Genomic DNA, 25969 nt, shown 5'->3' on the forward strand with positions numbered 1-25969 from the left:
TATTCTCCTCTCCCAGAGTATTTAAAGACTTGGATTTTCCCATCTTTTGGGGAAATATTTTCTTATAAATAGTGAGGCATGCCGGGCATCTCCACTTCATCTTTTTTCGTGGTCTGTACCACTCACTGTACACTCACTGGAATGTTTTCCTAGTAAATGATCAGCAATGGAAAACGTGGCTAAGACAAAGGATGGCTTTCAGGCTGAGATGATGGGAACCTTCCCATCTTTCCCAAGAGATAAGTAGTTCTATAAAACTGCGGGGCTTATTTTAGAACCAATGAGTCTATTTCTGTCTTTCCTTTAGACTTGTAGCTTTCATAAGGATGATAAATAAGGACTGACCATCTTAGTGAGGTAACAGCCCAAAATATTAGTAATTGCCCAACAAACCCAGTAACAGGAGATTCAAAAAAGGGAAATATACTTCCATTGCTAAGGTAAGGCCAACTATCAGTGTTTTAATTTTATGATTTGCTCTTCTGTTCCTTCCTTGGGTCTTAGTCTTTGGATCAGTAACATTTAGAACTTTGCTTTGCAGTCCAAAACTCTTAACATCAACTGAACTAATTTCTTGGATGATTTCTACAACACAAGGAGGCAAGATCGGTAATTAGACAAAGCAGACATAAAAACATGGTTCTCTTGTTATACAGTGAATAAAAATTACCTAAGTCCATGGATATGGTAGCAGAAAGTTCTAAAAACTCGGAAGAAAAGGGCTACAGTTCTTAGCAGGAGAGAGAGTGAGGAGTTGTCAGGAAAGCTGCAGGTTACTTTGAGACAGTCGTCCCAAATGCATTACAGGAACTGTAAAAATCTGCCACAGAAGGAACGATGATCCACAGTCAGAAAGTTACTGCAGCTTAAACAGGAAACCCTTCTTGTTCAGGACTGTCATAGCCACAGTTTGCAAAAAGTGCAGCTATTGATTAATGCAATGTAGTGTCAGTTAGATGTACATTCCTGAGGTCTTTTATTTGTTGTAGCTTTGTCTTTTTCTTTTCATTACATCAGGTATATTGCCCTATAAATTGTGGTAGTCGTACCAGGAATAAAAACTTAAGGAATTTTTAACTTTTCAAAAAAAAAAAAAATTACCTAAGTCCAGATGACGTGCCAAAAGACACTACAGACAAAACCACCCCTTACAACATTTGCCTTAGGAGCAGGCATTTTAAGGAGAGAGGTGAGGTCATCTCTTCTTTTAAAACCTGCTTAAAGGGAAAACTAAAGGCTGGTTTTATTAAGGAAAACCTTATCCCCTTTTCTTACTAAAGTCTCCTCTTTTCAGAAGTCCTTCCTGATGACCTCGAGTTGTAATGAGGAAATGGAATTGCTATTTTAAATTATTATACAATTAATATAAGTTAATAGTTATGTATTATCATATAGTTAATAATCACATGATATGAGGGGAAAGGGCTATCAAAATGATCAAAATATCACTGAGTCCTGGAGTTGCAGGGAAAAATGAAAAGTCATCTAGTTCAAATTCTCATCCAGTGCATTAATCCCATCTGCAAATTTTGAGCAAATAATAAACTTGAAAAAATATAAAGGGAGCAAAAATAATGAGTATTTTTCTTGCTGACCTGAGATAATAGAAGTCCTAGCATTTTACTCTTCTTTTTCCTGTCCCTAGAAACCTCAAGCACTTCGTCACCACAGAAGAGAAAAAATGATACATCAGGGCTTCCCTGGTGGTGCAGTGGTTGAGAGTCCACCTGCCGATACAGGGGACACGGGTTCATGCCCCAGTCTGGGAAGATCCCACATGCCGCGGAGCGGCTGGGCCCATGAGCCATGGCCGCTGAGCCTATGCGTCCGGAGCCTGTGCTCCGCAACGGGAGAGTCCACAACAGTGAGAGGCCCGCGTACCGCAAAAAAAAAAAAAAAAAAAAGATACATCAGATGACTTTAAAAACCAAACATTTTCTGTTTAAAATTCCTTCACAATTCCTTCTCACCACTCCCATTATCTATCTTTCCTCCCAGTATCTCTTAAAAATGTGTCAGAGACAAAAGAAAGAAGTTTTTGTATTTCTTTTTTTTAATTAATTAATTTGGCTGTGCCTGGTCTTAGTTGCAGCATGCGTGATCTTTGATCTTCATTGTGGCATGTGGAATCTTTAGTTGCGGCATGAGGGATCTTTAGTTGCAGCATGCTAACTCTTAGTTGCAGCATATGGGATCTAGTTCCCCGACCAGGGATCAAACCCGGGCCCCCTGCATTGGGAGCACAGAGTCTTAACCACTGGACCACCAGGGAAGTCCCAGGTTTTTGTATTTCTATAAGGAAAAACATCCATCAGTAGAGAAGCCTGGTTGAATAAGTTCTCGTAAATCCATACAATGGAATACTATGCAGCCATTAAAACAGGATCAAAGTAGATCTCCCTAAATTGTTACGAAAAGTTACCCAAAATAGATTAAGGAAAAAAAAACTGGAATATTTTACATAGTATGATCCTATTTGTATAAATTGTATATGTATAGGAAAATTCTGGCAAGCAATAGTTGGTTAGCAGATGTTTGGTCCCATCCAAAATGCCCGTAAGATATCCTTGATATTCAGTCTTGTCCAAAACCATTTGGCATGGACCAAATATGCTCAGGACGTTTTGGACAGGACCAAACATTCTACAGGGGAAACAGCTAACAGTAGCTTGTTGACTGAAATTTGTAACCATCAAAAGTTTGTGTCCTACAAACAATAATTCTGATAAAGTCTATTTTGTGTGACTGTCATCAAAAAGTAAAAAAGAATGGAGATTTATAACCACATGCACTACATTATTGTACATAATTCTAACGAGAGAATGTTTGCCTAGGAATGAATGAGAACAGAATCCTCTGTCAACATTAGATGCCCCCTAAGCACCGCTTCAAAATCCTCTCGGTCCCATTGCTCACCCCCTTTCACCCCTTCCACTGCCGCAGCGACCAGTTCCACACAGGCTCAGATCGGCTTCATGCCCGTGTGACCAGTGCAAACAGACATCATCTCATATACAGCTCACGGCCCAGCTCACTGCATCTCTCACTTCTGCCTTGGTACTCCTCCTAAACCGAGAAGGAAATAATGCCCATGGGAAAATACGTCCCCCTCTGTATTCAAGCACCATTCTGAGAGCATCTCACAAGGCTCCTTTAAACGTCCTAGGTAGGGGACTTCCCTGGTGGTCCAGTGGCTAAGACTCCATACTCCCAATGCAGGGGGCCAGGGTTTGATCCCAGGTCAGGGAACCAGATCCCACATGCCGCAAGTAAGAGTTCACATGCCGCAACTAAAGATCCCGTGTGCTGCAACTAAAGATCCTGCATGCCACAACTAAAAGATCCCGTGTGCCACAACTAAAAGATCCCGAGTGCAACAACTAAGACCCGGCGCAGCCAAATAAATACATAAATATTTTCAAAAATAGAAGTCCTAGGTAGGAAAGAACACCTGTTGCCTGTAGCCGAAGTTAACACACTACCACATCCTTGAATTTTCTTCCCTTCCTTCCCATTTCACTTCCCTTGTCCTGAACTCCTGCTCCCTGGGATCCTATTCCAAATAAACGTCCCAGCACACAAGCCTTTGTATCAGGCCAATGTTCAGGCTAAGACACCATCAGAAGTTTTTCTACTGACCAGTTTCTGGCTTTGTACATTTCATCCTCTTCTGTTTCCATGATACCAATGTGTCTTAACACCTCTGGCACTGGTATCTCAATACAATGCTGGTTTTGTACCTTTGTGTCACAATACCAGGTGAGCTGGCACCGTGGAGGAGTATCTCTCGAGGTCATTCCTACACTGGGATGGCTAGCAATAACTATACATTGAAGTGACTGCAAACCCAAACTAAATGTATCCTCAGCTCAACCTCCCCACAGCTAGATTCCAAAAAACGCCTGGGACCATTCCAACATTAGAGACAAAGAGTGAAAGAGGGTAATTAAAAATGCCAAGAGAGAAATTTTGATCAATTGTAGTTAAAATATCTGGATTTTGCAAATTTTACAAAAACACATGACCATGTAAATAAACACATCTGGCTAGGGCCCATGCATGTGAGAAGCATTTAAGTTTAAGGTTAATTAGTTTTATGGTAAATCTGCTTTTCACTACATACTAATCAAGTAAATGTAACAAAAGTAGACAGAACACAAAGACTGAAAAGGATCAAATCTATATACTACCACCATCCCCAGTCTAATCTTCTCTCCTAAACTTCAGAGATAAAAATATTCCAATTGCCTACTTGATCCTCTTCACTTGTCCTATGAGCATCTCAAGTTCAACACGCCCCAAACTAAATCTATCATCTTCTTTACCAAACTTGTTCCTTCACTTCCATTCCTCTTTCTGACTAATGGTACCAGAATATATCAAGTGTGAAACTGTGGGAGTCATCTTAGATTCCTCCTTTTTCTCTAGTTTCACCCTGCTATGGCAAACTGGTTATATACTGTGTTAAGCTGTTGAGTTGTAAATTTAAGACCACCTCCTAAATATCTATTGGATCGCTCCCATATTCCGAGGCATCCCCAACACCAGCTCACCTTAGTTACAAGCCCTCAATATTTCTCTTCTGGACTTCCCTGGTAGCGCAGTGGTTGAGAATCAGCATGCCAATGCAGGGGACACGGGTTCCAGCCCTGGTCCGGGAAGATCCCACATGCCGTGGAGCAACTAAGCCCGTGCACCACAACTACTGAGCCTGCGCTCTAGAGCCCGTGAGCCACAACTAGAGCCCATGTGCCACAACTACTGAAGCCCTTGCGCCTAGAGCCCGTGCTCCGCAACAAGAGAAGCCACCGCAATGAGAAGCCCGCGCACCACAATAAACAGCAGCCCCTGCTCACCGCAACTAGAGAAAGCCCATGCGCAGCAACGAAGACCCAACACGGCCAAAAATAAAAAATATAAGTAAATAAATTTATACAAAAATATATATATATTTCTCTTCTGAACTGCAATAACCTTCTAACTTCTCTTTCTAACTTTAATGTAATCTCCCAAAGCCACCTCCCTGATGCCATAGTAATCTTTCTTAAAAGCAAATCTGAATGTGTTATTCTACTGCTTAACATTCTTTAATGGCTTCCCATTGCATTTGGGATAGTTTAAACACTTCAGTATGGCCTACAAAGCTGTCATGACATGATCCCTAGCTCTTTCTCTAGCCTACATCTCCTACATCTTTGGTCATTCAATGTCAGAGAACACTTTCTGTCACTCTCCTGTGCTATTTTACGGTTCCCTCTGCCAAGAACACCTTCTTTCCCTTGGCTCCTTTACTCTGATTCTCCTTCAAGGACACAATTCAACTATCGACTCATCCTTGAAGTCTTCCTAACCTCACCTATGCCAATTGGGTTTGATGTCCTGTCTCAGCACTTCCATAGAGCCTTCATTAGCTCCACCAGACGATTTATTATCCTGTATTATAATATTCTCTCTCCTGTACTATATTGTGAGATTCTTGAAGGCAAGAGTTCTCCTTTATACCTAAAGCCTCATAAGCTAGCAAGGTGCCAGGTATATAATTCTGTCAATAAACGCTGAATAAATAGCTCAAATTAATCATAAGAAAATGAGAAGGGGGATGAAGATTAGGGGGAAAAAAACAGTATTATCTCTGCAAGCTCTTGTCATAAGAGGAGATTGTTTTTCTTCCTGGGACACAATGCAGTAAATGAGGCCAATCAGTGACTGCCAGTTGATTGTAATTTTTAGCAACAGTTTCCCAGAAGAGTGACCAATTGTTCTTACCTAATCTAAGGCCTGGTACATAAAAGACTCTCATTTCCTATTTAATTTAATTTTACTGATTTTATTATTTCAGCTCCTATTGGCACCAAATTCTAGAAAAGTTACAACAGAGTTTGTCCCCAGATGAAGCCAGCTTGAAAAACAAGTACAAATCAAACCCTGTGCTCCTTCCTGTTGGGCTTGAGAATATCTTCAAAGAATTTTCATTGTCTTCTTAAATATACAACATGAATTCAGCCTGGAAACCGAGACTCAAATATTGAAATATGATGGTTTGTCAAGTTAAAAAAAAAAAGAGAGAGAGAGAAAGAAATGAAATTAGCTTAGTAAATGAATGAATGTTCAAAAGAAGTCAACATTCATTTGCTTGCACAAAGATTCTTCAAACACCTTTTGAGGTATCTGCCCCTCGGTCAAAATGACAAGATGTCTTAAGCTTTCTGGGAGTAGGTACAACTGCCTGATAAGAACATCACCTTGGTTCCTGACAACATTCAGAAAAACCTAGGTCATCCTTGGTCACTAATCCCTCACCTAAAAAGTCAGTTTCAGAGCTCAAATATGTGTGCTGGGACCCCAGAGAATCATGTCAGTGACTAAGGGCTTAAACTAAAATTAGATCTGGGTTTGGATCCTTTGGTTCTGCTACACACTAGCTGTGTAACCAAAGACAAGTCAATTACCCTCTCTTGGCCTCTCACTTTAATCATCTGTGAAATAGAGATAAAAATCCCAAGTTTCCATGAAAATTGAATGAAAAAGTTTAGAATTTAACACAGTACCTGGCTTATAGCACGTATGCAATAAACGATAATGATTATATTCTTGATGAACTTTCTCCTGGTTCCGGAAGCTAATAATCATCTCAAATGAAGATGTATAATACTATTAATATCTATAGAAATAGGAACTTGGGATCACTGGGAATATTCAGCTACAAGCTGCTTGTTTTAAAATAGAGGCTATGGGCTTCTATGAAAAGGGTAATTTACATCACCTGAGCATTCAATCCTATGCAGGCTTAGTTTTAAAGTTCTTCAGCATAGCAACCCCACAAATTGTTCACTCTGTTTCTCAAAACCAAAACTTCGCAGCTGGGTGGATTCAAATGGGTTATGGAGATTGTCCTCCCTCCCCTCTCACCTCTAGAAGTAGTTGCTCCCGCTTACTGGATGAGGCAGTGGGGAGGGCGGCCCATGAAGGAAGCTTGTACAGCCACTGCCTTTGTCATATTTCCTCTGTGAAGAAACAGAAGACTTCAGTTCCTGGGATTGGTTAAGCTCTAGAATAGAGAACTAAGGAACTACTTTGTATTCTCCTAGAAATCTCATCTCTCTTTGTGCATAGCGCCATTGCAGCAGAACTGTTACACATTTTTGCATCTTGATCAGGAAACTGGAAATGATCATAATGAACACAGGTAGCCTACCATACACCATAAATTGAAGGAAGCTGGCACAGAGCAGAGAAAGACTTAAAGACTGAGGGAACGTGAAGAGGAAAAGCCAGTGAAAGAATAAATTATATACAACAACCATGCCAACCCCGACGTTTGCAAAAACACTGTGACGATTACTATGTTTAAGATCAGAATTGACTTGAGGTCAATATGGTCTCCTCTGGTGCTGGTCATGGATTCATTCAATAAATATTTTTATTGAGCACTCACTACATGCTAGGCACTGTCCTAAGCATGAGGGATTAAAACAAACACATAAAAATAAGACTAGTCTTCACAGTCAAGGAACTAAGAGCCTAGTGTGAAAGACAAGTAAAATTATAACATCGTAGACTCTCTCAAGGGACCTCCATGTGGCAACTTGCTGGTTAACTGACACACCCAATCTCCCTGTGAAACACACCAACTGAGGCCCGCAGCACACTGAAAGCTTCTGGCTAGTAAAACTACTACTCTGCACACTGTACTCACATAGAGTAAACAGAATGTTTACTAAGAATTGGTTATTTTGTTCCCAAACCTATTTATGACATCTGCACTTGATGCTGCAATTTAAATATTATAGAAACTCATGACAATAAAAAGAAATTCCTGTTTCTATGGAAACTATAATGAATCCTCTGGAAAGAATGAATCCTCTGGAAAGAATCAGTAAAAGCCAAGTTGCTTTAAAAAACAAAAAACAGGGGCTTCCCTGGTGGCACAGTGGTTGAGAGTCTGCCTGTTAATGCAGGGGACGCGGGTTTGAGCCCTGGTCCGGGAAGATCCCGCATGCCGCGGAGCGACTGGGCCCGTGAGCCAGAACTGCTGAGCCTGTGCGTCTGGAGCCTGTGCTGCGCAGCGGGAGAGGCCGCAATAGTGAGAGGCCCGCGCACCGCAATGAGGAGTGGCCCCCGCTTGCCACAACTAGAGAAAGCCCTCGCACAGAAACGAAGACCCAACACAGCCCTAAATAAATAAATAAATAAATAAAAATAAAAAATAAAAAACCCTCAAAACAAACGTATGGATACCAAGGGGGAAGGAGGGGGGGACAGGATGAATTGGGAGATTGGGATTGACATATATATGGTACTATGTATAAAACAGATAACAAATGAGAACCTACTGTATAGCACAGGGAACTCGGTGCTCTGTGGTGACCTAAATGGGAAGGAAATCCAAAAAAGAGGGGATATATGTATACATATGGCTGACTCACTTTGCTGTACAGCAGAAACTGACACAGCAGTGTAAAGCAACTATACTCCAATTAAAAAACAAACCAAAAAAACACCTCAAAAACTTATACTGAATTAGGAGTGGGCAAGGGAATCACGAAAAGTGAGGAAAAAAATCTTTAATGATTCTGCACTTTGTATTGTTTGTTCAAAAATCCTTTGTATGGTTTATTCCACTTAAAAAGAAAACTCAAATTTAGAGAATTGAGAGAAGGTATAATATAGATGTTAGATGGTCTCCTTCAACCATTACAGGGAACACAAATCAGCCCACATTCAAAGGAAAAGCAATACTATTTTCCAGTGCCTGTTGAAAACTGATTCAGGCAAAGAACATAAATGGCTGCTAAACATTAACGGAAAGGTTGATGGAGAAAATAATTTTCATGTGGTACCAAAGTATCACTCCATGAATTACCACGATGATCCGTGGAAGGGGGGAAACATCTTTACAGTGGAGACGATTGATAGTTGCCACCTTAGTCAAGTGATTCAACATTATTAACAGTGAACAACCAGACTGTGTGCCACCTGATGTGATGTGCTGTGAAGTACAGTTCATCCTCTATATTCTTGCCAAAAGTGTTTAAGAATTTGGATCTAATTTCCAGTGTATAGGTAATACAGGAGATCAGAGAAATTAAATGATAATAATGAGAAAACAATCATAGAAACCCAAAATGTAGAATACTCTACCGAAGAACTAGCTTGGTTTCTTTAAAAAGTCAATACCATTATTGGGGCTTCCCTGGTGGCACAGTGGTTGAAAGTCCGCCTGCCAATGCAGGGGACACAGGTTCGTGCCCCGGTCCGGGAAGATCCCACATGCCGCGGAGCGGCTGGGCCCGTGAGCCATGGCCGCTGAGCCTGCGTGTCCGGAGCCTGTGCTCCGCAACGGGAGAGGCCACAACAGTGAGAGGCCCGCGTACCGCAAAAAAATAAAAAGTCAATACCATTATTAATTCTGTTTGGTATCATTATGACACCAGTTTGGTTACGTAAGAATATGTCTTTTTTTTTTAAGAGTTGAAAGGGGTAAAATGACATGTCTTGAATTTGTTTTTAAAATAGAAGCAAAGAAAAAAGATAAGTGAAGCAAATATGGCAAAATGTTGATAATTATTGAACCAATGACTATATTGGGGTTAATTGCCTATTTTTACTATTTCTGTATATACGTTCGAAACATAAAGAGTAGAAAACACTCAACATCATGAAAAAACTGAGGGGGGGGATTATTCTAGCTTAAAAGAGACATAACAACCAAATGCAATGCACAAACCTTGACTGAATCCATGTTAGAAAAAAACAATTCTAAATGACATTTGGGGAAAATAACAATTAGAAAATCCGAATATAGACTGGGTAGTAAATGACTTGGGGGAACAATGAATTTCTTAGTGATAATGGAATGAGGATGATGTACGAGAAGTAATGCTGAACATTTCAGGGTCAACTGTCATGATGTCGGCAATTTACTTTGAAATGGTTAAAAAAAACATTAAGAACTATCAAATCTAGGAGATAGGTATATGAATATTCATTATACCAGTTTTTAACTTCTCTGTATTTTTGAACATTTTCATAATCAAAAGTTTTAAGTTTTTCAAAGGGTTGCAAATGCTTTTTTCAAAATAATATATTTAAGATATGTATATAATTTTTTAAATTCCATATTTCAGTTAACTTTGTTATTTAGTGAACCAACTAAAAGGTAAGAGGGGAGAGGATCCACACGTGGGGTGCTGATACATACATGTATAACAACCAGCTCTCTGGGGAAAACAGCCCTGGCATGTAGCATTCGCTAGTTTCCAGGGTATGAATATTCTTACCACAACTGATTCCAAATTACCAACACGATGTCACTGAACAAAGAGTTGGGAAGAGATGAGCACGATTGGTCTTTCCAGCCAGTAAGAGCCAGTTCCAACACCACTGAATCCAGATCATAACAGAAGGATACCAGCCATAACAGGAGAGAGGGAGAAGATGGTTTACAGAAAACAAAGCAGCAAGGTCATCAGCCCACAAGGGGCAAGGCGGGGGAGGAGACAGAGGTGTGAACACAGAAGACAACGTATTAAATTATATACAAATATTCAGCGTGATGCTTGGTATACAGGAATCACTAACTTACTAAGCACCTCCTACTATTATTACACTACTATTTTCTAACCTGATGCATAATCTAAAAGGTCATCTCATCTTTTTAAGACGTCATATGGTGGTTGCTTCTACGGAGGAGAACTGGATGGCTGGGCAACTTGTAGTCAGGAATGGGAGGAAGCTACTTTATTGCTTTGAGCCTTTTCAATTTTGAAAAATGTGAATGTATTACTTATTCAAAATATAAATGAAATTGAAATCGATAAATTTTAGGACATGGGTCTCTTGAAAGAGCTCTTCTCTCACCTTAAGTCCCTAGCCTGACATGCATGCAGTTATGCATTCATCCCCATCATTCCTAATGTAAGAATTTAAAAATCAACAACCACAACCAATAAGAAAAGTTCCAAATCATCATGCCCAGCTGACATGGTAGAAACTGCAGTTTAACAGGTCTATTTATATGTGGAAAAGTTAGAATCTTGGCTGCCTCAGTACCCATGATAAGATTCACATGAAATCTTCAATAACTCAGAATGCCACATTTCACTCCAAAATACATTCACTCAACAAATATTTACTGAGCGCCTTCTATGTCTTTGGGTCTGGGAACACACATGAACAGAATTCTCTCTCCAACTCTAAGGAGTTCTAACTTGGCTTTGCAGAGTTTCCTTTACTAGGAATTTATCTAATCTTGGGCAACTATCTTTAAGCCAAAATTACTATTTATATATATGAACAGTAGAAACAATTCTTACTTAAAGGAACCAATATTTTCTCATAAATTTGATGGAAAATACATTTTGTTACATGAATCCTGTCTTGAAACCATAAATTAGAGGTGTATTCTTCTAGGGGGAAAAGGCCATAGAAAAAGGAGCACGTAAACATGATTCTTAGATGATTAGCAGTGGTGAGTCCAACTTCTGTAGGACTCCGTGCCTCCACGGGCAGGAGTCAAGTGAAGTAGCAGAAGTCAAGATGGAATTGCAATCCTAGGAGTAAAATAATCCCCCTGAAGGCCTCCTCCATCATCAAGGTCAAGTGGGAGCCCCAGAACTCTGTTTCTGGCAAAACCACTCCCCGGTCTCCCCTTCAATACCTGCAGCCTCTCCACCAATGTCTGTCTTGGGATCATCGACTAATTTCATCATGCCCTTTACGCCGCTCACAAGAAGCCCAGGACTCCAAGGCCATCCCTTATTTTTTGCCAGCCTCAAGTGGTTTCCTCTCACGCATGCATTCAATAGCACTCTGCTGAAGACTCAGGAGATCTGTGGAGCTCTCTCTTCTCCGATATTCTCTGAATTCCAGTCTCTTTCACCTCCCTGAATTCTCAACTCCGCCTCCTCAACTCAGGGAGACTGCCAGGTTCTGTTTAGGTTGCCCCTCCTTGTACCGCGACCTCCATCCAGGTAGAAAGCTGGGGCAATCATAAGGGCTCACCTTATCTCAAGGATCATTTTCCTGCACTGCCTGCTGTCCAATGTCTGAAAACCACTATTTCAATATACTTTGTACAGGTTTCTGCTTGTTTAAGGAAGGAGGGTAAATCTGGTCCCTGTTACTCCGCACAGGCACAAATGGAAGTCTCTTTTCCATTTAATGTTTATTTTCCATCCTAACTTAGTCACTTTCTTCCACGGTCACTCCCTTGACCTTGTCATTCACAATTACTGCAATCCCTCATTATCTCAATTCCGAACGTCTACTCTCCAACCACCATCTCCTATTTTTTTTTTTTTTTTTAGGACACTCCTGCTAATACCCCAATTCCAACAATCCTTTGCCTTACTTTCAATCCGTTGTTTCCACCACCCTTACTTGTCCTCTTTCCCCTCCTAATCTAGCTCTACTTCATTCCATTGTCAATCATTTTAATTAGACCCTCAACTCCCTGGCCCCTCTCCATCTTATTTGCTTGGCTAAACAACAACCCGGGTTAAATTCAACTCATTATCTAAGAAATAGTACGTATTTTATGTTTTAACTTATTTATTGTCTTCTATTCCACTAGAAGGACAGCTCTATGAAGGCAAGGATTCTCATTTTCTTCGTTTACTGCTGTATTCCCAAAGCTGAAAACAGTCCCCAATAAATGGATGATACTCAATTATTTCTTGACTGGTTTAAATAATAAAATCCAACGCTCAACATAAGTATTCAAATGAAAACACTAAAAGTGAAATGTATCATTATTTCTAGAATATCAAACTGCTTCTTGCTGTAAGAGACATCATTTAAAAAAGCAGATAATGTGTATATACTTCCGGCCCTATTTTTTTTTTTTTTTACAACCTCTCTTTAATGATTTTTTTGTAATGTTATATACATGGTTCTGACAAGATGTCAAACTAGAGTGGGCTCCCAACAGAATCCTGGAGATCCCAGAGACAGGTTAATAAAACTGTCACACTAATATAAAAGCTGTGAGAAAATCCTCAGGCAACAGAGAGCAGCCAGGTTTCAGCTGGGAGGAGAGGCCCATGCTAGGCTCTGAGCAGGTAGCACGGAGGAGACCAGGAAGAGAGAGGTTTCTTTACCTGTGTTTCTTTCTCTATGTTGCTCCTGCTTTCTTGGCCCCCACTGCTCATAGCACTCTCCTGCCCAGTTGGCTCTACCAGCAGTATTAGGGTGGCATGCTCAAGTGGGCTGGGCTGGGGAACAGTTAAACATACGTACAAGCAACTGCAAAGCCCTAAGTGTATCTTCCTCTTCCTACCCTCCTTCCCAGCCGGAGTAACATGAGGACTATCGTCAGAGAAAGCTCTCAGAAGCACGAGCCAGTGCCTCTGTTTTTGCTTGGGAGTCCAGGGATCCATCAACAGATGACATGGTTAAAGAGCCAGAAAAAATGGATTCATAGAGAAGACAGATGAGCTCATCTTAGGGACACAACTGCTATAGAGAAAAACAAAATTAAAGCACCTATATCAGCCAACATCAAGCTAATGGATCAGTATGGAAAATAAATTAGTAACTATCTTCAAAGAGGGACCATAACTGGAAACATGCAGTAAGAACAGGAAGTTTTAAAATAAGAACTAGAGTTAATGGTATGAAAAATTAAGAGCCAAGATAATAAAGAACCCAATAGCTGGGCTGAAGAGCCAAAGATCAGGTTAAGAAACTCTCCTAGAATATATTAGGGAGGGGAAAAAAGGATGGAAAAAAGAAACATCAAGAGGTAGAGAACAGAAGTGGAAGCATCAATATACCTATGTCATGAGGCCCAGAGGAAAGGGAGGAGGAAAAATCAGAAGGAGAAAATATTTGAACAAGAAAAAACTGAGGGTTCCCAAATTTAGAAAAAGATGTAAGACCTCGGACTGAAAAAAACCCATAAAAAGGGAAAAGAAGAGGGGGAAAAATTTAAAACTAGTCACAGTATAATGAAATGAAAGAACAACAAAAGAAAAAAATTACTAAAGTTGGGCTTCCCTGGTGGCGCAGTGGTTGGGAGTCTGCCTGCCGATGCAGGGGACACGGGTTAGTGCCCTGGTCCAGGAAGATCCCACATGCTGCGGAGCGGCTGGGCCCGTGAGCCATGGCCACTGAGCCTGCGCGTCTGGAGCCTGTGCTCCGCAACGGGAGAGGCCACAACAGTGAGAGGCCCGCGTACCGCCAAAAAAAAAAAAAATACTAAAGTTTAGCAGAGAAGTAAATCGAATCACGTTGACTCCAGAATTCTCAAAAGCAACACTGGTTTTAAGAAGTCAACGGAGTGATAGGTTCAAAGGGATGAGGAAAAAAAATTCAAACTTAAAAATAAGAAATACATATTCTGGAATACACTATAAAAATGGGAAAGGTAAGTAAATAACTTATCAAGTTTATTACTGTCTAAATAAGGTACAAAACAAAAAGTAAACCCATAGCAATTCCAGAACTAAAATTCTTTAAAAATCAAAGCACTTTGGAGGGGGCCCGGTAGGGGGGGGTGTAGGGACTGAAGGGTATAGAGAGGAAGATGAAAACTTCTAAGATACTAGTATTTTTTTGAAGTGTGTGTGGGGAATACACACATTTAAAGGTTTAAAATAGGGAAAGATTTTCAATAGGAACAAACACCAGTATATATATTATCAAAATAAGAGTTAAGGACAACTACCAAAACAATAAAACTAGAATGTATAACTTTCAAACAGAAGGACTATTAAATTTAGCCAATAGATGGTAGGAAGAAGACAGCAAAAATAAGCAAACAGAAAACATGAAATAAAATAGCTTAAAAAGTCAAAATACAGAAATATTTCATGATCGATATAAATGGGTTTAGCTCACTGACATTCACAGAATAACTTTTTAAAAGATGCAGGTAATATATGCTCACTGTACAGAAAACATGATGAAGTAATTTGGAAAACAATTAGAATCTAATGAAGAAATTAAAAATCACCAATAAAATCCCATCTTTCAGACATTTTTCTCTACTGAAGTGTTTATTACATATTTTCCACAAAAAATACCTTTTTTTGCACTTAAGTCTGAAAATCTTTGCATATCAATCAACGTGGAACCTTATAACGATTTTTAGTGGGTAAATTGTAGTTCTATTTTATATCACCATAATTGTTAGATATCCAGTGTATTTCATTTCCTCTGGGTTAGACATTTCACAGTTGTTTCCAATCTTTCATCTTTCATATAATGTTTGATGCTTCCTCCTGGGAAAACTACCCTTCCCTGACCTCCACAGGATTTAGAGAAGGCCCACAGAGTTTTATGTAATAAGACTGCCCCCTCCATCACTTGGCTCTCCTTCTCAACTGGATAATTCTCATCATCACATTCAAGGCACCAAACATTTCCCATCTTTAAAACTGAAAAAGCTCTCCAGATGCCCTCTCTTCCCTGTTATCATTCCATTTCTCTACTGTTCTTTATAGCAAAACCCTTAACGGAACTGTCTCCATTCACTGTCTCTATTTCCTCATCTTTCCTGTTCTATTCAATATGTTCCAAACTAGTCGTATCCAATGAAACTACTTTTATGAAGATCCCCAATGACCTCTTATTTGGATAAATTCCAAGATCAATTCTTAGCCCTCATCTCACTCAATTTTCGATTACTCCTTTCCTGAAACAGTCTCTTCACTTGGCTTACACACTTCCCTGGTTTCTCTCCTTAACGGCCACTCCATCGCAAGCTCCCTTGCTAGTTCCTCTCATTCCCCCGACCTCTAGAAGACAGAGTACCCTTGCTCTTCATTCTTGGATCTCTTCTGTTCTCTATGGACACTTACTCACTTGAGTAATTATCTCATTTAGTGTCAAAGTTTTAAATATCATTTATACATCCAACATGCCTACCTGCATCTCCATCCAGATCACTCCTTTGAATGCCAGATTTATATATCCGACTGCCTACCTGACATCTCCACCAGGCTGTCTACCAAGAATATGAAACCTTCTTTCTCTCAATCTGTTCCTCCTTTAGTGGGGGAAGGGATGTACCAACATTCACCGAAATTAGTTGCTCAAGCCAAAAACCTAGTCTTCATCCTTAACTTTTTCCTCACTTCTAATCCTCTGAAAAACATCTAGAATTTGATCTTCTCTCACCACCCACACTGACCCCCTTGGTCCCAGCCACTATTATCTCTCACCTGAACTGCAACAGCTTACTAACTGGTCTCTCTGCCTTACTCTCACTCTCTACGATAAATTGTTTGCAGAATACCCAAAGTAATCTTTTCAAGTTCACTAAGATTCTGTCACTCCCCTGCTCAAAAACTCCCCGTCGCACTTAGAGTAAAAACCTCCCACCATGTCCTGCAAGGCCTTGCTGACCCCTGCGGACCTTTGTAACTTCATGCCCCACCACTCCTGGCTTCCTTTTCTCTAGATGTTTCTTGCTGTTCCTTGAATATGCCAAACATACTCCTGCCTAAGGATCTTTGCTCTCTCTGTTCCCACTTGTGGACCACTCTTCTCTCGATTTTCGTGTTTCTTAGTCCCCCACTTCATTCAGGTCTCTGCTCAAATGTCACCCCTTATGCGGCCTTCCCTCACCATCCCATCTAAAAACAGCTCCCCCCTGCCCCAGTCAAAGGTCCTCTTTCTATGCTATACGTAGCACTTATCAGTATCTGATATTATATTTCATATTTAGTTGCTTAGTCTGCTCCCCACTTAGATACAGAATGCACGAAGGCAGGGACATTATCCTCTTGACACTGTGTCCTCCGTGCCTGGAACATTGTCTGGCACATAAAGGTACCAAATCTTTGAGTAATACTGACTGCACATCCTCAGCCACACATCTTCATGTATTTGTCTATTACGGGCTAATGATGCATCTTTTCCTCCCCCCACAAAAAAATCAAGAGATTCAGACAAGAACAATGTAGAAAAAATGTGTTATTACAAAATATTTCAGACGTAAACAGTATAAAAGAGAACAAACATCCATGTACCTATCATCTACTTTAAGGAATAAAACATTATAAATACAGTTGAGCCCCAGGAATACCCACCCACTCCACTGAGGCAGGTTAATATTGGATTTGAAGAAAAATAAAGGAGAGAAAAGTATTTTTTGATTCACCTATTTTTCTCATCTGCTTTTTTAAAAAATGAAAATAAAACTATTTGACAAAGTACTGTAAGTACTTAAAAAAAGGGGGGGTGGGGAACAAGGCTCCATAATGCAGTGAGATTGGTGGGTTTTGAACAGAGAAAACAAAAGAAAGGGGAGAAGAAATACTAGGGAAGTGGGCAAAAGGAAGCAGAGGCCTGGTGGGGTATTCATGGCGATACCAGGAGGAGGAGCAAGGCAAGTTAGGAACTAGGTGCTGGTAATCTATCTTCCCTACTGAACATGTGATTACAGAAGGATTACAAATCAAGCCTGGCTGAGGGATCAGGATCTAATGAGGTACACACCACAGAAAGTTTAGACAACATTGATGTCGTCACAGTTTGACACAGAAGCATATATCGAAGTTGCTAAGTGAATGCTGCTGTGTATGACAGGGGAAACAAGCTGGTGGCTCAAAGCATAAGTGGAAGAGAGATGGAAAATCTTTTTAATTAGAAGAATACTTTAAGGATTTAATAAAGTTAAACTGGAAACTCCATGACCCATTAAAAATAGATCTTTTAGATCTTTGTCACTAAAGAGCAGTATCAGTAATCCAACAGAACAATCTCATATGTAATCAAATTTCTAACATATCTAATAGTATCTAACACTATTCTCCCACAAAAGCTACTGGCTCCGCAGAGAATATCTGACTCTAATCTTGGGGGTGGGAGGTGGGTAGGGGGGGACACATCAGGATGGGACTGGAATACCTTGTTTTATTTTACTGGATTTATTATCTTTTTGTTGTGTTTTAAAGGTTTAAAGAAAATAGGCTTTTAAAAATCATAATTTTAGTAAGCTAAACTCTGACCAAAGCGTAAGTTACTCAGGGGCTGCCTGGGATAGTAGAACCAGAGAGCCTACATTCAAATTCCTGCCCTCTATCCCACTTCAGGCAAAAGGTACTTGAATTTTTGTGCCTCATGGTCTTCATTTGTAAAAACAAAATAATAATAATAGCACCTGCACCAAAGTCCTTGTGAGGATTAAGTGAGTTAACACATATAAAGCACTTAAACAGCTAGAGAAAATTGTAAGTGCTCTACAAATGTTAGCTATAATTATTATCATCAGCATTATTATTATTATTATTATTTTTACGGTACGCAGGCCTCCCACTGTTGTGGCCTCTCCCGCTGCGGAGCACAGGCTCCGGACGCGCAGGCTCAGCGGCCATGGCGCACGGGCCCAGTCGCTCCGTGGCATGTGGGATCTTCCCGGACCTGGGCATGAACCCGTGTCCCCTGCATCGGCAGGCGGACTCTCAACCACTGCGCCACCAGGGAAGCCCTATCATCAGCATTATTGATAAAACCTGACAAGGCTACGCATACCTTGAGGCCAAGAACAATGTCTTATTTGTCTCTATATTTCCAGCATTTAGCACACTTCCTGGTACCCAACAGGTACTCAATAAATATTGCCTGAATTTAACTGAGTAATTCTAAAATTCTAGCCGTTAGGTTGTAGGTTGCAAGCTTTAACACATTAAGGGAACCACCATGATAAATGGCAGGAGCGAAGATAAAAGGGCCAATAAAAACAAGACCCCAAATCTTATACCGTCAAAAAAATATTGTTTCTTGGGTATTTAAAAAATTTATTCTGGGTTTCTCAAGGTCTACCTTGTACTAAGGGAGTTTGATTGGGATCAGATAGTAATAGTGGATCAAAATCTAGACCCTTGCTTCCCTGGTGGCACAGTGGTTGAGAGTCCGCCTGCCGATGCAGGGGACGCGGGTTCGTGCCCCGGTCCGGGAGGATCCCACATGCCGCGGAGCGGCTGGGCCCGTGAGCCATGGCCGCTGAGCCTGCGCGTCCGGAACCTGTGCTCCGCAACGGGAGAGGCCACAGCAATGAGAAGCCCTCATACCGCAAAAAAAAAAAAAAAAAAAAAATCTAGACCCTCAGTCTAGAATTACACTAGATTCACTAAAGAATGAGATTCTCCCCCACAATAAATGCAATCTAACAGTTCCCTGTAGAATTAAATTACTTTAACTTTTTCCAACCACCAAAACTTGTTTCTGAATTAAAGTACAATACAGCCTTAACCCATTCAATTCGGGACACCCTTTTGATTTTCCATTGCTCTTGGATTTTCCAGCAGTTTAGTCTCATTTGGGTTAATTACCAGTACTCTAGATGGAAAATTTTCCTGGTAGGTTGTTCCATTCATAGCCATTTAGAAAGCAGTGCTTGCGTCAGACTCTGTTTTCTGCTTGGATAAAGGGGGCTGTTACTTCAAACCCCAATTTTTCTTGGCGTCCCATAGTCACACCTCATTGAGTACACCCTGTGCTTACCTTCTACAAATGACCTTTCAAAGCAACATGCTTCATCTAACCCGCCAAGTTAGTAGATTTACCTTTCCTTAGAGTACTGATTAAGGCCAAAGAGGTTCTAATTCCATCAACAGACATCACATGACTGCAGTAACAGTAATAATTCGTCATTATTGAGGGCCTGTGTATGTTAGGCACTGTGTTTGTATATCTCATTTAATTATACAAGAACCCCATGAAGAAGATATTAATTCCATTTTATAAATCACAAAACTGAGACTTAAAAAGACTAACATTCCCTGGGTTTCTGTCCTCCCTTCAAAGGACTCTAAGTAGATTACTCAAAACGTTTCCTCACACACAATAGGGCCTGCTGAACTACTGTCTTCATTTTATAAGAAATGGAAGGTCAAAGGTTTTATAGCTAAGAAGTACACAGACAAACATGAATTCTAATTGATTCCAAAATCCATCTTGTTAATTATCTTGCTATGCTATCTATACAACTGAATAAGGCCTTTCATAGAACCTCCTTCCACTCTCAGCTAAGGAATGAAAAATCTGCCTGAAAAGGTTCTATTTTGTATTGTAAAAGAAGGAAAATGAAGGAAGGAAAGGCTATGGCAACTTCTGTCTCCGAAGGGTCTGAAGCTCTTATTTAAAACAGCAGATTAGATAAAAGAAACTGGCATCCAGACCCAGATAAGATGGTTTATCAGAGACACTAGTCTGTCATCTTCTCGGTCTGCCGACTTTCCAAATAAAGTCATATTCCTTATCTCTACACCTTGTCTCTGATTCATTGGCCTGTCATGGGGCGAGCAGAGCGAGCTTGGACTCGGTGCCAGCCTGAGGCCCTTTCTGATGAGGAACATGAACAAGACCCCAAAGACCCTAAAACTCCAATTTGCATGACTAGAGCCCATCCTTCCAACCTGTGATACTGAACAGAGAAGAATATCTGTGCTCATTTGGGTAGACTCCTAGGTACTCCAGAACATGGAAAGGAACGAAGAGGGAAAAAACTCCCCTTGAAGAAAGAAATACTGTTTCCTGGAGGGAGGAGGTGGTTTTCCGGCTGAGAGATAGAAGGGGGATTGGATAAAGGCAGAGAGCAAATCAAAGGTGACAAAGCCACGTACGGGGGAAACACAGATGCAAGGGAGAAAAGCATCTACATTAGCTGTACTGGCACTGTCCGATAGAAATAAAATGTAAACTTAAAAAAATAAAATAAAAATAAAACAGATTATACCAAACTGACTAGGATCACAGTGAAATCATTAAGTACTGAACTCTTTCTAGAACATTCTTCAATGTCTTTAGAACTTCAGTAAATTGCTTTACTTCCAGGTTAATAAATTCAACCATTTTTTGCAATTCAACTTAAGATTTTTTTTTTTTTTTTTTTTTGCGGTACGCGGGCCTCTCACTGTTGTGGCCTCTCCCGTTGCGGAGCACAGGCTCGGGACGTGCAGGCTCAGCGGCCATGGCTCATGGGCCCAGCCGCTCTGCGGCATGTGGGATCTTCCCAGACCGGGGCACGAACCCGCGTCCCCTGCATCGGCAGGCGGACTCTCAACCACTGTGCCACCAGGGAAGCCCCAAGATTTTATTTTTAATACATGTGTCAAGTCACCTGTCTTTTCTCTCAAAACCCAAATATATGCTATTCTGCAACAGCCCAGTTTTGATTGATGAACTTGCACTCATTTTTAGAAGCTCTCATTCTGTAATTCTTACTGACAGAAAGTATTTTTAAAATTCAACCTAGTGTTCAATGTTCAATTTAACTCTTAAAAAATCAGTTATACCAGGTTATTTCCTAATAACAGTATCTCTAGCAAGGTTTGTTGGGTTTTTTTGTTTGTTTTGTTTTAAGTATTTGTTTTTTCAAATGAGCTTAGAATTTAAAATGGGAATTCAAGGAGCACTCATGCAGTATTTACTAATTATCAAACTTTCATTGAGCTCAATAATTTAACATTCCAACTAGAAAATTGTATTATTAAATACTCCTGACCTGAAACCTACAGCTGTATGTTGCAATCTAATCTTACACAAAAAGTGCAAAAGTATCCTCAATTCTGCAGCTTAAAGGTGTTCACAAAATTGAGCCCAAATAATGTCCTAATCACATAAATTAACATCTCCCTAATTAAGGACTGATATAAAATTTACTTTACTAAGCAAATAGTTTATTGTATATTAATAGTATAAACTGACTACAATTCTATTAGACAATGTTTAAAATAGACAAGAAAGGTTTATTTTAGTTTGATATATATTGCATGCAACTGCTTTCCAGGAAGAATGAAAGCCTACTTTTCTATACCCTTAACAATGGATAGTCAATCTTCGCATTTCATTTAATGAAATGTGTAAAATATGATGTCTTGTTGATTACTAGGTTAGACTTAACATAGTTTCATGTTTTTGACTACTGGTATTCTTTTTTTCATATCCTCTATTTTTCTACTGGCATATTTATCCTTTTAAAGTTTTATTTAAAAGCGCTTTGTAAATTAAGTATTTTGTGCTATCATTTGTTTTGCAAATATTTATCCTAATCTGTGGTTGTCTTTTAACAGATTTGGCTATAACCCAAAAACTATTAATCTTTTCCTTCATGAATTCTGGGTTTTGTGTAATCTTAGAAAGGCCTTCCAATCACAAGTATAAAAACAATGTATTCTCCTGCAGTTGATCTACCTGCAATTTGTTCTGGCCCAAGAGGTGGCCACCTCCTTCTTTTGAGTGTCGTATATACTCCTAAATTCTAAAATTCTAAGTTGATCAAAAAGTGTATCACATTCATATTTTTCATGACTTTAAAAAGTTTAGATCTATTCCACCCTCACTAGTTGTCATCTGTTTTTCTAAACAAGAATACTTTGTAGCCCAAGTCATCCTCTTAACTATGTTAGTTATCCTTTTCCAACTCAATCATGTTTTTCCTGTATTATTGTATCCAAAACTGAAACCGATACTTCAGATGTAATAAATAAACCGATACTTCATTTTAATATATGACCAGGATGGTGCCTCTGTTAGGTTTCATATTTCTTTTTTGTTTTGTTTTGTTTTGTTTTTAGCGGTACGTGGGCTTCCCGCTGCTGTGGCCTCTCCCGTTGCGGAGCACAGGCTCCAGACACCATCGGCCATGGCTCACGGGCCCAGCCGCTCCGCAGCATGTGGGATCCTCCCAGACCGGGGCACGAACCCTTGTCCCCTGCATCGGCAGGAGGACTCCCAACCACTGCGCCACCAGGGAAGCCCAGGTTTCATATTTCTTAATGCCCAGCACTTCATCCAAACTGTACTGAACCATTGTTTTTAGAACATGGTTTATAATAAGTCTTAGCTCATATTCCTCTGACAAAAAGTATATACTTTATCCTTGTCCACAATGTCAAGAGTTTGATCACTAATGTAGGCACATAAAAAATTCTCAAACATTATCAATGATACCTAGGCAACTGTAACATATAAAATCTCTCAGACATTGCTGGTATAAGTGTTAAGTACTTTAACTTCACTGGAGGTCAATTTGGCCAAATCTACCAAAACTGCAGACATTCCTTGACTTATCAATTCTATTTCTAGGAATTCATCCTACAGGTAAACTTACACAAGTGTAAAATGATGTATGGGGCTTCCCTGGTGGCGCAGTGGTTAAGAATCCGCCTGCCAATGCTGGGGACACGGGTTCAAGCCCTGGTCTGGGAAGATCCCACATGCCGCGGAGCAACTAGGCCCGTGAGCCACAACTACTGAGCCTGCGCGTCTGGAGCCTGTGCTCCGCAACAAGAGAGGCCGCGATAGTGAGAGGCCCGTGCACCGCGATGAAGAGTGGCCCCCACTTGCCACAACTAGAGAAAGCCCTCGCACAGAAACGAAGACCCAACACAGCCAAAAGTAAATAAATAAATAAAATTAAAAAGTAACTGTACCATTTAAAAAAAAAGGAATCTTTTTTAATCTGATGAAGGATATCTACATAAAATCTACAGCAAACATCATCCTTAACGGTGAAATAGTAAAAGCTTTCCCCCAAAATGGAAAATAAGACAAGGATACCCATTATTTCTTTTATTCAACACTATACTGGAGATCCTAAGCAGCACATTTAGGCGAAAAAACAAACAGTATACAGTTTGGAAAGGAAAGAAATAAAACTCATTATTTGCATGACATGATTGAGTTCACACACACAAAAAATCCACAAGAATCTATAAACAATGAAAATTAAGTGAATTTACCAATATGTTTGATTAAAGGTCAATATACAAGTCAATTATTCTACATATCAACTACCAACAATTCCAAAAATAGAACCATTTACAACAGCATTTACAAATGAAATATTTAAGAATAAACTAGCAAAATAAAACCTCTACACAGAAAACTACAAGTGTTATTGAAAGAAATTAAAGACTACATCAATAACAGAGGGTGATATACCATGTTCAGAGATTTGAATGTTGTAAAGACATCAGTTCTTCCTCAAACTGATCTCTGGAGTCAATACAATCCCAATGAAACTTCCAGCAGGTTCATGTATGTGGAAACTGATATTAATTATAAAATTTAGATGAATATGCAAAGGTCCAAGAAAAGCTGAGTCAGTGTTGAAGAAGAAATACAAAGTTCAAGGACTTAATTAGCATATTAGCAAGTATCAAGTCTCATACAAAACTGAAGTAATTAGGAGTATGGTACTGGCACAGAGAAACTGATCAAGGGAACAGAACAAACAAACATAGACAAAGGAATCTTATAAAATGCTGGTAGGAATGTAAACTGACACAATTACTTTGAAAACTGTTTGGCATTATTTACTAAAACTGAATGTAAGTATATCCTAAGACCTTGCTACTCAAAGTGTGGTCCAGAACCAGTACAGCTGGAATTCCCTTAAGCTTGTTAAAAATGCAAGCCCCATCCCAAATCTACTGAAGCAGAATGTGCATTTTAACAAGACCCCCAGGTGATTGATGTGCACAGGACAGTTTGAGAAGCACTGCCCTAGGATCCATCAATTTCATTCACTGGTATACATATGCCCATCAGAAATGCATACAGATGTCCACCAAGAGACATGTACAAGAGTATTTATAATAGCACTATTAATAGCCAAAACCAAAAACTGCCCCAATGCTGAACAATGGAAAGAGTAAGTTGTGGGGTAATCACAAAATAGAGTACTATTCAGCAATGAGAAGGAACACTCGTAACTACAACTCACAAATACAATGCTGCATAAAAGCAGCAGACCAAAAGAATACACCTGGTATGTTTTAATTTACATGAAATACAAAAAAAGGAAAAACTATCAATGCTGAAGTCAGGGCAGTGGTTATGACCTTTAGGTGACGTGGGACCATTATTCCCTCTTAGTTACTATTTCTTGATATGCATAGTTTTACATGGGTGGGAAAATCCATCAAGCTGTATATATACTTGCATTTTGTGTACTTTCTGTATATATGTTATACTTTTTAAAACTTTCATTAAGAAGTACCAGAAGGTTAAATGGGTCAACTATATAGAAAATGTATTCTCTCTCAATAAATCTGTTTTGTTTTTTTTTTTAAGTTCTGGAAGGAAATACACTAAAATCTAAATAGTTATCTCTGGGAGATAAGATTTATAATGGTTTTCTTTTGTTTACTCTTCTAAGTTTCTCATTTCTTACTTTCTACCAGTAAGGACACTAATTTAATAAGTTATTTTACAAATTTTTGTGGAGGAAGATTGGGAGATTATCCCTAGTGGTGACCTCCCAAGGGTTTCAGTGACACTGGGAAACCATTCAAAAACTAAGTAATTCTTACTATAACTGAATAAAAACATTTTACTTCTAAAATCTAATTTATGGCACCTACATACAAGGCAAACTGAAACAAAATTTATTCTATGAATTACCATAATGTTTTCTAGTTTTCAAAAAGTTCCTAAAGAAAAGAGGAACCCAGCTAGCTTAGTAGAGAAAATACAAACAAAATTTCAATGACTCAAGTTGAGCTCTGTGGTGTTAGAAAAAATTTTAACCAGAAATATGTTACTTTTATATTGTTAAGCTATAGATATCTTTTCATGTCAATATTTTAAAATCTACCTTATCCTCTCCCCTCTTTTTTTTTTAAACAGCTATGAGACATAATTCACAGGCCATACATTTCACCCAAAGTATACAATTCAATGGTTTTTAGTATAGAGTTGTATGACCATCACCACTATCTAAAACTGCAGAACTTTTTCATCACCCCCAAAAGAAACCCATACCAATCAGCAGTCACTCCCATGTCTCCCAACCCCTTACCCCCACCATTAGGCAAGCATTAATTCACTTTCTGTCTCTACAGATTTGCCTATGCTGGACATTCAACAATTTTTCGTAGTTTACTGAGTACAAGTTTTACAATTCTTTTGTTAAATATAATATACTCCTAAGTATTCTATTGTCAATAAAATTTTCTTAATTTCATTGTTGATTGTTCATTGTGAATGCATAGAAATACAAGTGACTTTCCTA

At 39.4% G+C, this 25969-nt stretch overlaps 1 protein-coding gene across 11 annotated transcripts in view; it reads right to left on the bottom strand.

The window, feature by feature from the left end:
• CNNM2 (cyclin and CBS domain divalent metal cation transport mediator 2) overlaps positions 1-25969 on the bottom strand; it is a 152680-nt gene that overhangs the window by 51103 nt on the left and 75608 nt on the right. For 3 of the 11 annotated variants that reach the window (XR_010935776.1, XR_010935778.1, XR_010935777.1), the window contains exon 2: positions 6910-7004. The exons of 7 other annotated variants lie outside the window; for them this stretch is intronic. The gene's annotated coding sequence lies outside the window, so the exon portion shown is untranslated. Of the gene's footprint in view, positions 1-5662; positions 6005-6909; positions 7005-25969 lie in introns of those variants that run through there. One more of the 11 variants, XR_010935779.1, reaches the window with a different exon arrangement.

Source organism: Pseudorca crassidens, chromosome 16 (assembly GCF_039906515.1).
Source record: "Pseudorca crassidens isolate mPseCra1 chromosome 16, mPseCra1.hap1, whole genome shotgun sequence".
In the NCBI taxonomy this organism is placed as follows: domain Eukaryota; kingdom Metazoa; phylum Chordata; class Mammalia; order Artiodactyla; family Delphinidae; genus Pseudorca; species Pseudorca crassidens.